This window comes from Triticum aestivum, chromosome 4A (genome assembly GCF_018294505.1).
Source record: "Triticum aestivum cultivar Chinese Spring chromosome 4A, IWGSC CS RefSeq v2.1, whole genome shotgun sequence".
Classification (NCBI taxonomy): Eukaryota; Viridiplantae; Streptophyta; class Magnoliopsida; order Poales; family Poaceae; genus Triticum; species Triticum aestivum.
The window spans coordinates 540747474-540764838 of NC_057803.1; positions in this window are offsets into that span (position 1 = coordinate 540747474).

Sequence of the window (17365 nt, forward strand, 5' to 3'; positions counted from 1 at the left end):
CCATCCATGTCTTTGTTTGCAATTATGGAGCATCCTAGCTTGAGTCAATCGAGCTCTACTTTTGCTTCGTTGCGAATCTGGGCAGATCGTCAACTTGTTTGCGATTTTGCCGATGTTATTGTGGTTGATCCGTGCATGCTATGCCATTGTTCTTGCCATGTCTAGCTTGTATTTTGTGCCTTCTTAAAGGATGTATACTTGTATTGCCATGACTTGCACCATGGTGAGTGCATCGAGCTCGTAAACATGCCTTCGTGAGTTATGTTTCAGCATGTCCCAGTTTTCACTAAGTCTGGAAACTGATTATGTTTTTGCTATGTTCGTGTGCTTGTTAGTATATTTTGTGATCCCTTTTGGCTCAAGGTCACTAAGGGACTTTTGTTAAGCTCTTTGAGTAACTCCATGCCATGCTTTGCTTTGTCATGTTCAGGTCCTGTAGCATGTAGTTTTGTTGCTCCGAAGAGGGCTATATGATCTGAAATTCCAGACAAGTGTTAATTTCACTAAGTCTGAGATCTGTTTTACCATTTGCGTTTTTGCCATGCTTGTTTGAACCTGTTAATGGATGAATTGGCCGTAGCTAAGTGCTAGACTTTTGTTAAGCATCTTGTGTGCATCCCTGCCATGTATTTTGTTGTCATGTTTGGGTGCTGTAGCATGTTCATTTCGTTGCATTTAGATGCCTACTTGCTGTAAATCGCAGACCGGTGTCATATTTGAATCGCTTGCCATTTCCAAACCGTAACTCCGATTCCGGCGTTCTTTATATCGTTTTCAAGCGATTTCATCTCATCTTTCCAGTGGCACACTTGGAATTCCAAGTTGAGGCCAGGTTCATGCATTTCCTGTCATATCTTGCATTTTGCATCCTGCATCGCATCCCGCATAGCATATCATCATTTCATCATATTGCTTGGTCTTGCACGTGGTTGATTGTATCCTTGTTGCTTGTTTGTCTTGTTTGGGTAGAGCTGGGAGACGAGTTCGCTAACAAGGAGCCCGTTGATTTTGCTTTCGAGGATCCAGTCAACTCTAACAACTGTGCAGGCAAGATGATCATACCCTCGAAATCACTACTATCTTTGCTATGCTAGTTTGCTCGCTCTTTTGCTATGCCATTGCTACGATGCCTACCACTTGCTTGAAAGCCTCCTAAATTGCCATGTTAAACCTCTAACCCACCTTGTCCTAGCAAACCGTTGATTGGCTATGTTACCGCTTTGCTCAGCCCCTCTTATAGCGTTGCTAGTTGCAGGTGAAGATTGGAGGCCATTCCTTGTTGGAACATATTTTATTTACTTATTGGGATATCATTATATTGCCATGTTATCTTAATGCATCTATATACTTGGTAAAGGGTGGAAGGCTCGGCCTCTCGCCTAGTGTTTTGTTCCACTCTTGCCGCCCTAGTTTCCGTCATATCGGTGTTATGTTCCCGGATTTTGCGTTCCTTACGCGGTTGGGTTATAATGGGAACCCCTTGATAGTTCGCCTTGATTAAAGCTTTTCCAGCAATGCCCAACATTGGTCTTATCATTTGCCACCTAGCCTTTTTCTTTCCCTTGGGTTCTGCAGACTCCAGGGTCATCTTATTTTAACCCCCCCCCCCCCCGGGCCGGTGCTCCTCTGAGTGTTGGTCCAAACTAGAGCCCCTTGCAGCACCACCTCGGGGAAACTCGAGGGCTGGTTTTAGTTGTACGGATTGCTTATCTGAGTGTGCCCTAAGAAAGAGATATGTGAAGCTCCTATCGGGATTTGTCGGCACATTCGGGCGGTGTTGTTGGTCTTGTTTTAACCTGTCGAAGTGTCTTGAGTTACCGAGATACCGAGTCTGATCGGAACGTCTTGGGAGGAGGTCTATTCCTTCGTTGACCGTGAGAGCTTGTCATGGGCTAAGTTGGGACTCCCCTGCAGGGATTTGAACTTTCGAAAGTCATGCCCGCGGTTATGGGCAGATGGGAATTTGTTAATGTCCGGTTGTAGATAACTTGAACCTTAATTAAATTAAAATGAATCAACCGAGTGTGTTACCGTGATGGCCTCTTCTCAGCGGAGTCCGGGAAGTGGACACGGTGTTGGAGTAATGTTTGCGCAGGTTGCTCTCTAGTTTCTCGCTCGCGCTTTGCCTCCTCTTCTCGCTCTCTTTTGCGAATAAGTTAGCCACCATACTTGCTAGTCGCTTGCTGCAGCTCCACTCATATTTTACCTTGCCTTACCTATAAGCTTAAATAGTCTTGATCGCGAGGGTGCAAGATTGCTGAGTCCCTGTGGCTCACAGATTACTATCACACCAGATGCAGGGCCTGATGATTCCGCTCCAGGAGACGCGTATGAGCTCAAGTGGGAGTTCGACGAAGACTCTCAACGATACTATGTTTCCTTTCCCGATGATCAGTAGTGGTGCCCAGTTGGGGGTGAACGGGACTGTTGTCGCATGTTGGGTTCTCTTTTATTTTGGCGCCGTAGTCGGGCCTTGAGTGTATGGATGATGTAATGTTATTTATGTACTTGATTGACGTGGCGAGTGTAAGCCAACTATGTTCTCCCCTTTTATTATTATATTACATGGGATGTTGGGAAGATTTCCTAACTTGCGACATATGCCTTCAATGCAATTATATCTCTAAGTCGTGCCTCGACACGTGGGAGCTATAGTCGCATCGAGGGTGTTACAAGACGCCAGGGTTCCTGGCGTCTACCCCCTAGACGCTAGGGTTCCTGGCGTCTAGCCTCTGGTCTCCGCAAAACTTCCTTTTACACTTTCCAAAAGCCTCGTGGGCTTTCCCCTTTGGCCCAGATAAAGTGTTCTCGTGCCCAAACATTTCGAGAAACATCCGGAACCCCTTCCGGTGAATTCCGGAACCCTTCCGAAGATCAAACACTACTATCCCATATATCAAACTTTATCTCCGGACCATTCCGAAGTTCCTCGTCATGTCCGTGATCTCATATCGGACTCCGAACAACATTCGGTCATCAACATACATAACTCATATAGTACTATATCATCAACGAATGTTAAGCGTGCGGACCCTACGGGTTCGAGAACTATGTAGACATGACCGAGACACCTCTCTGGTCAATAACCAATAGCGGGACCTGGATGCCCATATTGGCTCCTACATATTCTACGAAGATCTTTATCGGTCAGACCGCATAACAACATACGTTGTTCCCTTTGTCATCGGTATGTTACTTGATCGAGATTCGATCGTCGGTATCTCAATACCTAGTTCAATCTCGTTACCGGCAAGTCTCTTTACTCGTTCCGTAATACATCATCCCGCAACTAACTTATTAGTTGCAATGCTTGCAAGGCTTGAGTGATGTGTATTATAGAGAGGGCCCAGAGATACCTCTCCGACAATCGGAGTGACAAATCCTAATCTCGAAATACGCCAACCCAACAAGTACCTTCAGAGACACCTGTAGAGCACATTTATAATCACCCAGTTACGTTGTGACGTTTGGTGGCACACAAAGTGTTCCTCCAGTAAACAAGAGTTGCATAATCTCATAGTCATAGGAACATGTATAAGTCATGAAGAAAGCAATAGCAACAAACTAAACGATCAAGTGCTATGCTAACGGAATGGATCAAGTCAATCACACCATTCTCCTAATGATATGATCCCGTTAATCAAATGACAACTCATGTCTATGGTTAGGAAACATAACCATCTTTGATCAACGAGCTAGTCAAGTAGAGGCATACTAGTGACACTCTGTTTGTCTATGTATTCACACATGTATTATGTTTCCGGTTAATACAATTCTAGCATGAATAATAAACATTTATCATGATATAAGAAAATAAATAATAACTTTATTATTGCCTCTAGGGCATATTTCCTTCAGTCTCCCACTTGCACTAGAGTCAATAATCTAGTTCACATCGCCATGTGATTTAACATCAATAGTTCACATCACCATGTGATTAACACCCATAGTTCACATTGACATGTGACCAACACCCAAAGGGTTTACTAGAGTCAATAATCTAGTTCACATCGCTATGTGATTAACACCCAAAGAGTACTGAGGTGTGATCATGTTTTGCTTGTGAGAGAAGTTTAGTCAACGGGTCTGCCACATTCAGATCCGTAAGTATTTTGCAAATTTCTATGTCAACAATGCTCTGCATGGAGCTACTCTAGCTAATTGCTCCCACTTTTAATATGTATCCAGATTGAGACTTAGAGTCATCTAGATCAGTGTCAAAACTTGCATCGACGTAACCCTTTACGACGAACCTTTTGTCACCTCCATAATCGAGAAACATATCCTTATTCCACTAAGGATAATTTTGACCAATGTCCAGTGATCTACTCCTAGATCACTATTGTACTCCCTTGCCAAACTTAGGGCAGGGTATACAATAGGTCTGGTACACAGCATGGCATACTTTATAGAACCTATGGCCGAGGCATAGGGAATGACTTTCATTCTCTCTCTATCTTCTGTCGTGGTCGGGTTTTGAGTCTTACTCGACTTCACACCTTTGTAACACAAGCAAGAACTCCTTCTTGACTGTTCCATTTTGAACTACTTCAAAATCTTGTCAAGGTATGTACTCATTGAAAAAATCATCAAGCGTCTTGATCTATCTCTATAGATCATGATGCTCAATATGTAAGCAGCTTCACCAAGGTCTTTCTTTGAAAAACTCCTTTCAAACATTCCTTTATGCTTTGCAGAATAATTCTACATTATCTCCGATCAATAATATGTCTTTCACATATACTTATCAGAAATGTTGTAGTGCTCCCACTCACTTTCTTGTAAATACAGGCTTCACCGCAAGTCTGTATAAAACTCTATGCTTTGATCAACTTATCAAAGCGTATATTCCAACTCCGAGATGCTTGCACCAGTCCATAGATGGATCGCTGGAGCTTGCATATTTTATTAGTACCTTTAGGATTGACAAAACCTTCTGGTTGTATCATATACAACTCTTCTTTAATAAATCCATTAAGGAATACAGTTTTGTTTATCCATTTGCCAGATTTCATAAAATGCGCCAATTGCTAACATGATTCGGACAGACTTAAGCATAGATACGAGTGAGAAACTCTCATCGTAGTCAACACCTTGAACTTGTCGAAAACCTTTTTGCGACAATTCTAGCTTTGTAGATAGTAGCACTACTATCAGCGTCCGTCTTCCTCTTAAAGATCCATTTAATCTCAATGGCTCGCCGATCATTGGGCAAGTCAATCAAAGTCCATACTTTGTTCTCATACATGGATCTCATCTTAGATTTCATGGCCTTAAGCCAATTCACGGAATCTGGGATCATCATCGCTTCCTCATAGTTCGTAGGCTCGTCATGGTCAAGTAACATGACCTCCAGAACAGGATTACCGTACCACTCTGGTGCGGATCTCACTCTGGTTTACCTACGAGGTTTGGTAGTAACTTGATCTGAAGTTACATGATCATCATCATTAGCTTCCTCACTAATCGGTGTATTAGTCACATGAACAGATTTCTGTGATGAACTACTTTCCAATAAGGGAGTAGGTACAGTTACCTCATCAAGTTCTATTTTCCTCCCACTCACTTCTTTCGAGAGAAACTCCTTTTCTAGAAAGGATCCATTCAAAGCAACGAATATATTGCCTTCGGATCTGTGATAGAAGGTGTACCCAACATTTTCTTTTGGGTATCCTATGAAGACGCACTTCTCCGATTTGAGTTAGAGCTTATCAGGTTGAAACTTTTTCACATAAGCATTGCAACCTCAAACTTTAAGAAACGACAGCTTAGGTTTCTTGCCAAACCATAGTTCATACGGTGTCGTCTCAACGGATTTAGATGGTGCCCTATTTAACGTGAATGCAGTTGTCTCTAATGCATAACCCCCAAACGATAGTGGTAGATCGGTAAGAGACATCATAGATCGCACCATATGTAATGAAGTATGGTTATGACGTTCGGACACACCATTACACTGTGGTGTTCCAGGTGGCGTGATTAGTGAAACTATTTCACATTGTTTTTAACTGAAGGCCAAACTTGTAACTCAAATATTTTACTTCTGTGATCATATCGTAGAAACTTTTATTTTGTTACGATGATTCTCCACTTCATTCTAAAATTCTTTGAACTTTTCAAATGTTTCAGACTTGTGTTTCATCAAGTAGATATACTCATATCTGCTCAAATCATCTGTGAAGATCAGAAAATAATGATATCTGCTGCGAGCTTCAATATTCATCGGACCACATACATCAGTATGCATGATTTCCAACAAATTTGTTGCTTGCTGCATTGTTCCGGAGAACGGAGTCTTAGTCATCTTGCCCATGAGGCATGGTTCGCAAGCATCAACTGATTCATAATCAAGTGATTCCAAAAGTCCATCAGCTTGGAGTTTCTTCATGAGCTTTACACCAATATGACCTAAACGGCAGTGCCACAAATAAGTTGCACTATCATTATTAACTTTGCATCTTTTGGTTTCAATATTATGAATATGTGTATCACTATGATCGAGATCCAACGAACCATTTTCATTGGGTGTGTAACCATATATGTAAACAGAACAACAATTTATTCTCTTACTTAAATGAATAACCGTATTGCAATAAACATGATCAAATCATATTCATGCTCAACGCAAACACCAAATAACACTTATTTAGGTTCAACACTAATCCCAAAAGTATAGGGAGTGTGCGATGATGATCATATCAATCTTGGAACCACTTCCAACACACATCGTCACTTCACCCTTAACTAGTCTATGTTCATTCTGCAACTCCCGTTTCGAGTTACTACTCTTAGCAATTGAACCAGTATCAAATACCGAGGGGTTGCTACGAACACTAGTAAAATACACATCAATGATCTGTATATCAAATATACCTTTGTTCACTTTGCCATCCTTCTTATCCGCCAAATACTTGGGGCAGTTCCGCTTCCAGTGACCAATCCCTTTGCAGTAGAAGCACTTAGTCTCAGGCTTAGGACCAGACTTGGGCTTCTTCACTTGAGCAGCAACTTGCTTGTTGTTCTTCTTGAAGTTCCCCTTCTTCCCTTTGCCCTTTTCTTGAAACTAGTGGTCTTGTCTACCATCAACACTTGATGCTCTTTCTTGACTTCTACCTTCATCGATTTCATCATAATGAAAAGCTCGGGAATCGTTTTCGTCATCCCTTGCATACTATAGTTCATCACGAAGTTCTACTAACTTGGTGATTGTGACTAGAGAATTCTGTCAATCACTATCTTATTTGGAAGATTAACTCCCACTTGATTCAAGTGATTGTAGTACCCAGACAATCTGAGCACATGCTCACTGCTTGAGCTATTCTCCTCCATCTTTTAGCTATAGAACTTGTTGGAGACTTCATATCTCTCAACTCGGGTATTTGCTTGAAATATTAACTTCAACTCCTGGAACATCTCATATGGTCCATGACGTTCAAAACGTCTTTGAAATCCTGATTCTAAGTTGTTAAGCATGGTGCACTAAACTATCAAGTAGTCATCATATTGAGCTAGCCAAACATTCATAACGTCTACATCTGCTCCTGCAATAGGTCTGTCACCTAGCGGTGCATCAAAGACATAATTCTTCTGTGCAGCAATGAGGATAATCCTCAGATCACGGATCATTGCTACTAACATTTTTCAACATAATTTTTCTCTAGGAACACAATAAACTGGGAGCAACATCGCGAGCTATTGATCTACAACATAGATATGCTAATACTAGTAGGACTAAGTTCATGATAAATTAAAGTTCAATTAATCATATTACTTAAGAACTCCCACTTAGAAAGATATCCCTCTAATCCTCTAAGTGATCACGTGATCCAAATCAACTAAACCATGTCCGATCATCATGTGAGATGGAGTAGTATCAATGGTGAACATCAATATGTTGATCATATCTACTATATGATTCACGCTCGACCTTTCGGTCTCCGTGTTCCGAGGCCATATCTGTTATATGCTAGGCTCGTCAAGTTAAACCTGAGTATTCCGCGTGTGCAACTGTTTTGCACCCGTTGTATTTGAACGTAGAGCCTATCACACCCAATCATCACGTGGTGTCTCAGCACGAAAAACTTTCGCAACGGTGCATACTTAGGGAGAACACTTATACTTTGATAATTTAGTGAGGGATCATCTTATAATGCTACCGTCAATCAAAGAAAGATAAGATGCATAAAAGATAAACATCACATGCAATCAATATAAGTGATATGATATGGCCATCATCATCTTGTGCTCGTGATCTCCATCTCCGAAGCACCTTCATGATCACCATCGTCACCGGCGCGACACCTTGATCACCACCATAGCATCATTGTCGTCTCACCAATTTTATGCTTCCACGACTATCGCTACCGCTTAGTGATAAAGTAAAGCATTACATCGCGATTGCATTGCATACAATAAAACGACAACCATATGGCTCCTGCCAGTTGCCGATAACTCGGTTACAAAACATGATCATCTCATACAATAAAATTTAGCATCATGTCTTGACCATATCACATCACAACATGCCCTGCAAAAACAAGTTAGACGTCCTCTACTTTGTTGTTGCAAGTTTTACGTGGCTGCTACGGGCTTAGCAAGAACCATTCTTACCTACGCATCAAAACCACAATGATAGTTTGTCAAGTTGGTGTTGTTTTAACCTTCGCAAGGACCGAGCGTAGCCACACTTGGTTCAACTAAAGTTGGCGAAACTAACACCCGCCAGCCACCTGTGTGCAAAGCACGTCGGTAGAACCAGTCTCGCGTAAGCGTATGCGTCATGCCGGCCCAGGCCGCTTCATCCAACAATACGGCTGAACCAAAGTATGACATGCTGGTAAGCAGTATGACTTATATCGCCCACAACTCACTTGTGTTCTACTCGTGCACAACATCAATGCATAAAACCTAGGCTCGGATGCCACTATTGGGGAACGTAGTAATTTCAAAAAAATTCCTATGCACACGCAAGATCATGGTGATGCATAGCAACGAGAGGGGAGAGTGTTGTCTGCATACCCTCGTAGACCGTTCGCGGAAGCGTTATATCAACGCGGTTGATGTAGTCGTACATCTTCACGTCCGACCGATCCAAGTACCGAAAGCACGTCACCTCCGAGTTCTGCACACGTTCGGCTCGGTGATGTCCTCGCCTTCTCGATCCAGCAAGAGGGGCGAAGTAGAAGATGAGTTCCGGCAGCACAATGGCATGGTGACGGTGTTGATGAAGAACAATCTCCGCAGGGCTTCGCCTAAGCACTACGAAAACTATGACGGAGGATAAACTAGAGGGGGCGGGGTTTCCGGCACACGGCTTGGTGTTTCTTGATGTGTCTTTGGTGCTAGCCCTACCCCTCTATTTATATGTTGAGCCCTGGGGTCGAAACTTGGAGTAAAAGCCTCCTCAAAGTTGGTTTCACCCGAAAGGCAAGAGTCCTTCTCGAACTCCAGGGCTAGACGCCAGGGTTCCCGGCATCTACCCCCTAGACGCTAGGGTTCCTGGCGTCTAGCCTCTAGTCTCCGCAAAACTTCCTTTTGCACTTTCCAAAAGCCTCGTGGGCTTTCCCCTTTGGCCCAGATAAAGTGTTCTCGTGCCCAAACATTTCGGGAAACATCCGGAACCCCTTCCGGTGAATTCCGGAACCCTTCCGAAGATCAAACACTACTATCCCATATATCAAACTTTATCTCCGGACCATTCCGGAGTTCCTCGTCATGTCCGTGATCTCATCTCGGACTCCGAACAACATTCGGTCATCAACATACATAAATCATATAGTACTATATCATCAATGAACGTTAAGCGTGCGGACCCTACGGGTTCGAGAACTATGTAGACATGACCGAGACACCTCTCTGGTCAATAACCAATAGCGGGACCTGGATGCCCATATTGGCTCCTACATATTCTACGAAGATCTTTATCGGTCAGACCGCTTAACAACATACGTTGTTCCCTTTGTCATCGGTATGTTACTTGACCGAGATTCGATCGTCGGTATCTCAATACCTAGTTCAATCTCGTTACCGGCAAGTCTCTTTACTCGTTTCGTAATACATCATCCCGCAACTAACTTATTAGTTGCAATGCTTGCAAGGCTTGAGTGATGTATATTACCGAGAGGGCCCAGAGATACCTCTCCGACAATCGGAGTGACAAATCCTAATCTCGAAATACGCCAACCCAACAAGTACCTTCGGAGACACCTGTAGAGCACCTTTATAATCACCCAGTTATGTTGTGACGTTTGGTGGCACACAAAGTGTTCCTCCGGTAAACGGGAGTTGCATAATCTCATAGTCATAGGAACATATATAAGTCATGAAGAAAGCAATAGCAACAAACTAAACGATCAAGTGCTATGCTAACGGAATGGGTCAAGTCAATCACACCATTCTCCTAATGATGTGATCCCGTTAATCAAATGACAACTCATGTCTATGGTTAGGAAACATAACCATCTTTGATCAACAAGCTAGTCAAGTAGAGGCATACTAGTGACACTCTGTTTGTCTATGTATTCACACATGTATTATGTTTCCGGTTAATACAATTCTAGCATGAATAATAAACATTTATCATGATATAAGGAAATAAATAGTAACTTTATTATTGCCTCTAGGGCATATTTCCTTCACGCAGAGCCCTCGGCTCGATCCCGATCCCCTCGACCCCTTTCCTCTCGATCCCACGCGACCCCCATCTCTCTCTCTCTCTCTCTCTCTCTCTCTCTCTCTCTCTCTCTGGATCCCGCGCATAGCCACCCAGCTCCTCTGTCCATCGAGCCACTACCGGAGCTCCACCTCGCCGGCCGACGAGGCCACGACCAAGCTGGAGCCTCCTCTCCTCCCTCTGCTTCGCGCCTCCCGAGCGGCAATTGGGATGTTCTTCCTCCCGCTGGAACCAGGAGCGCCGCCGCCCTTGACCCGCCTCGCCGTTGCCATGGACCGAAGTCGCGCCTCGGTTGCTTCTTGTAACAGCCGCCGGCCTCTCCTTCCTCCTGCCCGGTTCCCCCTGCTGCCTTGCCGCCGTCGAGCTGCGCCGCAGCGCCGACCTCGCTCTGCCCTTGCAGTTGCTGCTTCGTCACCTCGCGCCCGTGCCTCTTCCTCCCTCCGTTCGGCTGCAAGCGTGCCACCGCCTTCTTCGAGCAGCAACAGCGTGTTTCGCTGCCTGCTGATGAGCACACGACCCGGCCTTCTCCTACTTCTACCTCGAGAAGTACCACCACTACTTGCATGCCCTGTCTGCCGTAGTGGACGACGACGACGCCCCACTGTCATCATGTACCTCCACTTGCTGTTGCTGTTGACGTCAAGTTCGACCACTGAACATGGATTAGCGCCAAGTACCACATCGGCCAACATTTGGATTCGACAAGTTCGACGACGCGTGTACAACTACGTTACCGAAACCGCCAAGTACCTCTACACACGGATGCGTCAAGGTCGTCTCAAATATCGCCAAGTACACCACCGAAAAGACCACAAGGATGCTCGAACGAGTACTAAAACGAACGCCGAGTACCACGACACGACCATCGACATGTACCCCTACGCCGCACCGAAACGCCGAGTTCCTCTCCGAACGCGTGTACGACTACCATGGCCGAAAGTACCGTATACCACTACCGTCTCCGAAGAACCGTGTAACAGAACCGTCAAGTTCGACTACCGCCAACATGTACAACTACCGTCGCCGAGATCGCGAGAACCTCTTCCGTCGACCCTAGATGCATGCGAGAACGTCTACACCGCTTGACCCGAACCGCTCCGATAACGCACGCTTCGAAGGTATAACCCCGAAACGACCGCCCATGGACGAATGCATATGTTGTATGAAATGCCCGCGATCACCATGCCCGACGTGTTTCTTGCATGTTCCCCGTTGCCATGTCGTCGTCTCGTGGGAACCAGGTTACCGGGATCACCCCACCTTCTATCGCATGTCACGCTCCCATCACCTTTCCTTTTGCACCGGTATCTCTGTGAGCTATCGGAACCGGAATGTTACCGTGGCACCATTTCCGCTGTCATTGTCGTGGCACCCCTTTCGTTTCCGCCACGATGACAAATGCTTCTTAATGCGCTTGTCAACTTTTAATAATAATTGCATAAAACTTGTTCACGTCATCCGCATCATGATAACAACAATTAAAATGTTTAAATTGTTGTTGCACCAAATTGATAAATGCATATGGGGATTTACTGGATTTGTTGGTTGCTATATCCGGCCCCATTTAAATTGTTTAGATAGATAATTCCTTTATGTTTCACCTCTTGACATGCTTAACAACATTTAATATTATTGAGTTCATAAATGAGATCGAACTAAATAAGTCATGTGGTGTTTTGTCAATATGCAACTCATTGCATATTGAGCTCCACCTAATTTGTAGGGTTCTTTGTGCAATTTGCCATGCCATGCCTCATTAAACCAGACATGCATCATACTTGATTGTGCATCTTGCCATGCTTATGTGATGGTTGTTTACCATGATTGTTTGCTTCTTTCCGGTGTTGCTTCTTCGGGTTGGTTCCGATAACATTGTGTTGTGAGGATCTGTTCGACTACGTCCGTTTGTCTTCTTCATGGACTCGTTCTTCTTCCTTGCGAGATCTCAGGCAAGATGAACATACCCTCGAAATCACTTCTATCTTTGCTTGCTAGATGCTCGCTCTTTTGCTACGCCTATGCTGCGATACCTACCACTTGCTATATCATGCCTCCCATGTTGCTAAGCCAAGCCTCTAACCCACCTTGTCCTAGCAAACCGTTGTTTGGCTATGTTACCGCTTTGCTCAGCCCCTCTTATAGCATTGTTAGTTGCAGGTGAAGATTTGAGTTTGTTCCTTGTTGGAACATGATTATATGTTGGGATATCACAATATCTCTTATTTAATTAATGCATCTATATACTTGGTAAAGGGTGGAAGGCTCGGCCTTATGCCTGGTGTTTTGTTCCACTCTTGCCGCCCTAGTTTCCGTCATACCGGTGTTATGTTCCTTGATTTTGCGTTCCTTACACGGTTGGGTTATAATGGGAACCCCTTGACAGTTCGCCTTGAATAAAACTCCTCCAGCAAGGCCCAACATTGGTTTTACCATTTGCCACCTAGCCTTTTCTTTCCCTTGGGTCGGCCGGCTCAAGGGTCATCTTTATTTAACCCCCCCGGGCCAGTGCTTCTCTAAGTGTTGGTCCAACTGAGCGATGTCCAGGGCTACCAGGGGCAACTCTGGGCTGGCCTACCCAACGTCTTGCTCATCCGGTGTGCCCTGAGAACGAGATATGTGCAGCTCCTATCGGGATTTGTCGGCACATCTGGGTGGCTTTACTAGTCTTGTTTTACCATTGTCGAAATGTCTTGTAACCGGGATTCCGAGCCTGATCGGGTCTTCCTGGGAGAAGGAATATCCTTCATTGACCATGAGAGCTTGTGATGGGCTAAGTTGGGACACCCCTGCAGGGATTTGAACTTTAAAAAGTCGTGCCCGCGGTTATGGGTAGATGGGAATTTGTTAATGTCCGGTTGTAGAAAAACTGAAACTTATCTTAATTAAAATGCATCAACCTCGTGTGTAGCCGTGATGGTCTCTTCTCGGCGGGGTCCGGGAAGTGAACACGGTGTTGGAGTAATGCTTGATGTAGGTTGTTCTAGGATCACTTCTTGATCATAGTTTCTCGACCGTGCTTTGCCTTCTCTTCTCGCTCTCATTTGCGTATGTTAGCCACCATATATGCTAGTCGCTTGCTACAGCTCCACCTCACATACCTTTTTCCCTACCTATAAACTTAAATAGTCTTAATCGCAAGGGTGTGAGATTGCTGAGTCCCCGTGACTCACATATACTTCCAAAACCAGTTTGCAGGTGCCGATGTTACCGAGCAGGTGACGCAACCAAGCTCAAGGAGGAGCTCGATGAAGATCTTGTCCTTTGTGTTGTTTCGTTCTAGTTGATTAGTAGTGGAGCCCAGTTGGGGGCGATTGGGGATCTGTGTAGCTTTTGGGGTAGTCTTCTTTTATTTTGGTTCCGTAGTCGGACCTTGATTCTATCTGGTTGATGTAATGCTTTATTCATGTATTGTGTGACGTGGCAATTGTAAGCCAACTATGTATCTCTTGCCCTTATGTATTACATGGGTTGTGTGAAGATTACCTCACTCGCGGCATTGCTTTCATTGCGGTTATGCCTCTAAGTCGTGCTTCGACACGTGGGAGATATAGCCGCATCGAGGGCGTTACAGATGTATTACGGAACGAGTAAAGAGACTAGCCGGTAACGAGATTGAACCAGGTATTGAGATACCGACGATCGAATCTCGGGCAAGTAACCTGCCGATGACAAAGGGAACAACGTATATTGTTATGCGATCTCACCGATAAAGATCTTTGTAGAATATGTGGGAGCCAATATGAGCATCCAGGTTCCTCTATTGGTTATTGACCGGAGACGTGTCCCGATCATTTCTACATAGTTCTCGAACCCGTAGGGTCCGCACGCTTAAAGTTTCGATGACGGTTATATTATGAGTTTATGAGTTTTGATGTACCGAAGGTTGTTCGGAGTCCCGGATGTGATCACGGACATGACGAGGAGTCTCGAAGTGGTCGAGACATGAAGATTGATATATTGGAAGCCTATATTTTGATATCGGAAGTGTTCAGGGTGAAATCGGGATTTTACCGGAGTACCGAGAGGTTACCGGAACCCCCTAGGGGCTTAATGGGCCATAGTGGGCCTTTGTGGAGAAGAGGAGAGGCGGCCAGGGCAGGGCCGCACGCCCCTCCCCCTAGTCCGAATAGGACAAGGAGAGGGGGGCGGCGCCCCCCTTTCCTTCCTCTCTCCCTCCTCTTCCCCCCTCCACTCCTATTCCAACAAGGAAAATGGAGGGGGTAGGACTCCTCCTGGCGCGCCCCTCCTAGCCGGCCACACCTCCCCCTTGCTCCTTTATATACGGGGGCAAGGGGGCACCCTAGAGACACAACAATTGATCGTTTGATCTTTTAGCCGTGTGCGGTGCCCCCCTCCACCATAGTCCACCTCGATAATACTGTAGCGGTGCTTAGGCGAAGCCCTGCGTCGGTAGAACATCATCATCGTCACCACACCGTCGTGCTGACGAAACTCTCCCTCAACACTCGGCTGGATCAGAGTTCGAGTGACGTCGTCGGGCTGAACGTGTGCTGAACTCGAAGGTGACGTGCGTTCGGTACTTGATTGGTCGGATCGTGAAGACGTACGACTACATCATCCGCGTTGTGCTAACGCTTCCGCTTTCGGTCTACGAGGGTACGTGGACAACACTCTCCCCTCTCGTTGCTATGCATCACCATGATCTTGCGTGTTCATAAGAAAATTTTGAAATAACTATGTTCCCCAACATGTATTGCTATCTACAATCTCGTGGCCAATATGGGAATCCACAAGGGGGAGCGGCACACCCCAATGATGGAGTTCCTGCAAGGCTAGAGCATGGAGACAACGGTGGCCATAATGGTCGCCGTGACCGCCAGCGCCAGATTCCTCCTCCTCCGCCAGCAAGAAACCCAATGGTATGCGGGCGCGAACCCAATGGTATCAATATATTTCAGATAAATATATATATATATATATCTCTTTAAATCTATGAGTACCTACATGTTCACTCTTCATCCAAAGTTTCTGCTTCTGCAGTATGATTCTACTATTTAGTTCACATCCTTCAGCCTCTGCAGATTCTAATGCAATTTTAAACTATTCATGTGATTCATTTTGCGCATTTGCTACCCTCTGGATAAATTATTTGCTCTACCTAAGACAGGCTCATGTGTTAGTATTCATGGCCAATCTGGCTAATGTATGATGAGTAGATTGTTTGATCTAATTTATTGTTTGTGTACTGTGCTTACTCTACATATAATGTGCTTACTCCACATATAATGTATAACCCGTTGCAACGCACGGGCCTTTTTGCTAGTAATAATAAAGCACAGATTGACTCTGTGGGTTCACCGTCACAATGCGCTTTTTTTTCATGTCATAACACGCTTTTATGATTTGTATGGACAAAATCATAATCATAATATAAATGAGGTGATACTAATCTCCCAAGCACACAATTAATCCAGATTTTCGTCTGTCGTCCGAGACGGGCCGTCCAACTTTTTAGTGGCTAAAATATGAGAAAACGCTTCGATCACGGGCTCCTTCGCTGCCTTCTCCCCTCGATTCGTACGGGTACGCGTACGGCGGCGGCGGCCGGTTGATACGTCTCCGTCGTATCTACTTTTCCAAACACTTTTGCCCTTGTTTTGGACTCTAACTTGCATGATTTGAATGGAACTAACTCGGACTGAAGTTGTTTTCAGCAGAATTACCATGGTGTTATTTATGTGTAAAAACAAACGTTCTCGGAATGACCTGAAACTTCACGGAGCAACTTTTCAGAAAATATGAAAAATACCTGCAAAAGATGAAGGCCAGGGGGCCCACCACCTCTCCACGAGGGTGGCCAGGGGGCCCACCACCTCTCCACCTCAACACTCGGCTGGATCAGAGTTCGAGTGACGTCATCGGGCTGAACGTGTGCTGAACTCGAAGGTGACATGCGTTCGGTACTTGATTGGTCGGATCGTGAATACGTACGACTACATCATCCGCGTTGTGCTAACGCTTCCGCTTTCGGTCTACGAGGGTACGTGGACAACACTCTCCCCTCTCGTTGCTATGCATCACCATGATCTTGCGTGTTCACAGGAAAATTTTGAAATTACTATGTTCCCCAACATGTATTGCTATCTACAATCTCGTGGCCAATATGGGAATCCACAAGGGGGAGCGACACACCCCAATGATGGAGTTCCTGCAGGGCTAGAGCATGGAGACAACGGTGGCCGTAATGGTCGCCGTGACCGCCAGCGCCAGATTCCTCCTCCTCCGCCAGCAAGAAACCCAATGGTATGCGGGCGCAAACCCAATGGTATCAATATATTTCAGATAAATATATATATATATATATATATCTTTAAATCTATGAGTACCTACATGTTCACTCTTCATCCAAAGTTTCTGCTTCTGCAGTATGATTCTACTATTTAGTTCACATCCTTCAGCCTCTGCAGATTCTAATGCAATTTTAAACTATTCATGTGATTCATTTTGCGCATTTTCTACCCTCTGGATAGATTATTTGCTCTACCTAAGACAGGCTCATGTGTTAGTATTCATGGCCAATCTGGCTAATGTATGATGAGTAGATTGTTTGATCTAATTTATTGTTTGTGTACTGTGCTTACTCTACATATAATGTGCTTACTCAACATATAATGTATAACCCGTTGCAACGCACGGGCCTTTTTGCTAGTAATAATAAAGCACGGATTGACT